This window comes from Lissotriton helveticus, chromosome 9, assembly GCF_964261635.1.
Source record: "Lissotriton helveticus chromosome 9, aLisHel1.1, whole genome shotgun sequence".
In the NCBI taxonomy this organism is placed as follows: Eukaryota; Metazoa; Chordata; class Amphibia; order Caudata; family Salamandridae; genus Lissotriton; species Lissotriton helveticus.
This window is the reverse complement of record NC_136070.1, coordinates 430,599,924-430,602,913: the sequence shown is the minus strand read 5'-3', so window position 1 is coordinate 430,602,913 and position 2,990 is coordinate 430,599,924.

Below are 2,990 nucleotides of genomic sequence, written 5' to 3'. Positions count from 1 at the left end.
ATTAAGGATTGTCCTCCGCGTAGCGGGACGCGAGCGGGACGCCGAGCGAAGCCCGGGCAAAGGGCGGGCAGTCTGTGGCAGTCAGGGGCTGTCAGAGGCTGGGCTGGGCCACCCCTCTGTCATCAGCGACCCTGATATCGCTGGTGAATCTATCAGTTCTAGAGTGAGTACTTGCTCTTCCTCTAAAACCCAAACTAATGACCACTCGCTCAGGGAAGAGCTGAAGGGGAGGTGGTGGAGGGTGTCCAAGTGGGGTCATAGGAACCATGGACAAATTTATCACACGGGTAGCAGCCGTTATAGAGAAGGAGATAGCTATGACGGAGCGGCGGCTTTCTCATGAGCTAAACCCGTCTAAGAGATCATCCTTGGGCTCTATAGCTCGGGTAGAATCACCTATAAGTATTCCTGCTCCCCCACTAATCTCTCCCCATATATCCGATGAACCACGGCTTGTCTCATTGAGGGCTAGCATTGACAGGTTAGAAAGCCTGGCTGCTTCTTCCTCTCATGCTCCTGAGGTTGTTGGCGCTGAGGCACCCCTTCCCACTGTCTCCCCTGATACTAGAATTAGCTCTGCACCAACCGTCCCCTTAGTAGGAAATCTTTGGTCTCTGGGCAAATCCACGTCGGTCCCTAAGATCTCAGCCTTAGGGAAAATGAAAAGGAAAAGGATTGCCAGCCCTTTCAAAAGGGGTACCCTGAAACTGCACAAGAAATCACGGAAACAGGGACCCAAGGGCCAAGGATCCAAGTGTCTAACAAATTCCCCTTTTCTATTTAAGGGGGCGGACTGTACGTCAGAAAATGCAAGTGCCCTTCCCTTCCCGACCCTTCAGCCCTTGTCTTCCTGTGCCCCGGCTACCTTTGCACAATTGGAGGGGTTGTTGAAATCTCTGGTGTCTCCGATTGCCGACAGAGTAGCAGGGCTGGGAGACAGGCTAGACAGGTTTGAACAATCAACACTGGATAGCTTCTTCTCGATGAAAGCGCTTATTAAATTACACTCTAAGATAAGGGAGGAGGGGCAGGGAGGGACTTCCCCTAACAGTTCTACCTTGGTGCCTCAGCTCGCCTTACCAGTTGTATCTCCTGTGGCCAACGCCAAAACACCCCAGCCGGTTGACACTGCATCTGCAGCGTCGCCGGAGGCCAGCTCGGGTAGTACTGACCATAGAGCACAAACGGCTCCAAGTAACCCTAAGCACCCTAAAGTGCTGGGTCGGGCGGAGCTGCCTGGGGGGAGCGGTCAATCTAAAACAAATGGAACCCCCAAAGGGTCGGGCAAAGGTAAGGCTACTTCTCAGGCTCGGCCTGATGTAGCCTTGCTTGCTAACAATCCCCCCACACAACGGCAAACACAGTTACCAAATGCTGCCCACAAAGCTGTATCCACTAAAACTGCCCCTAAATCTCCCCCAGTGAACTTGCCCCCTGATTGCCACCCGTACGTTGCTGTCCTTATAAACGTACCTTCACTGAAGGCTGGCAACAAGGAATCCCCCGAGGCCCTATTAAATAAAACTATGCACTGGCTCGAGTCCAATAGACCCCTTGCGAGGGGCCTTGACGGACACATTATAGGAGCCAGAAGGGTGAATTGGGTGGGTTATGGTCATAAGCAAGTGGAAGGAGACTGCGTGGTGGTCAACTTCAGGGACAACAGAGTAGCACAATCTATCTGCGACCACAAACTTAATTTTGAGGGGCAGGGAATCGGTTTAGTGGACTTAACGTTCTTCTATCCAAGATTAACCCCAACTCCGAATGGCCGAGACTTCGGCTCGGGGCAGAGCAGCAGAATCAACTGTTTTGATTTCTCTGCCAAACCACTATTTTATCCTCAGGCAGTCTGGCCATCATCTGGGTGGAGACCTCCAGGATATTGAAATGAACTTAATCTTGGGGGGGGGCCCTGGAGTTGTCAACTCAGTTGTCAACTCCGTCGGCGATTCTGACCTGAGTGGGCTGTCTGTAGATCTAGTCATACCCTCTATGGGCAGCGAATTCCCTACTCTCATACATGAGAGAAGACAGGTTCGAGATGAACAAGGAGGGGCTAGTATTCTAGTGCTCCAGGATTCCTTGGCGGGGGAGATTGACCTCGTCTCCGACGGTGGCACAGCTGTGACGGATCCAGTTCTTAGGATTCTCAACTGGAACATCGCGGGAATTGATAGGAAGCTGGAGTTGGCTGAGTGGAATGACCTTGTGGATGGATATTCCATCTGCATATTCCAGGAGACCTGGGCCTTGGAGCCCTGCCACAAGGTGGGCTATTCGTCCCACTTCGTTCCCGCCGTCATGTCTCAGGCAGGGAGGGGGCGCCCCTCGGGGGGCCTTCTCATCTGGGTTGCAGTCTCCCTGGACTGTAGGGTGGTAGAACATCTGACAAATTCTCCTGACATCCTCAACATCACGTTGAAGGACTCCCGGGGTCGCCTTCTCTTAGACATCTTCAATGCCTATGCTAGAGGTACTAGGGGGGGAGTACAATCGGCCACCATTGCACTTCTGGAAGATCTTCTAAGGCAACGGCCAAGGAACTCGTGCACTATGGTAGCGGGTGACTTAAATTGCACGTTCGAGCCCCTGGGCCTCGATGATACGTTAGGCATAGAGGAGGAGGATGCGAGAAAGGGGATTCCGGCCTTGGCTCTGCCCCCCATTAAGAAGTGGACGCAAGTGGTGTTACAGATCAATGCATTAAATTTGGAATTCGACCTGAGGGCGGTAAATGGGAGGTCCAAATCTGATCTGAAGGGTGCACATACATACAACAGGCCCAATCATACATCGAGAATAGATTATATTCTTCTCGATGTATGCTTATGGAACACTCTGAGCGACATGGAGATTATTGATAGTACTGAAAGTGATCATAATCTCCTGTCTCTTGGTCTGTCTCCAGAGTGGCTAAGGGGCAAGGTCGGGTCTCAACAACTCTTGTTGGCACCTAACACCCAGAGGGTCAGTGTATCCAACTGCGG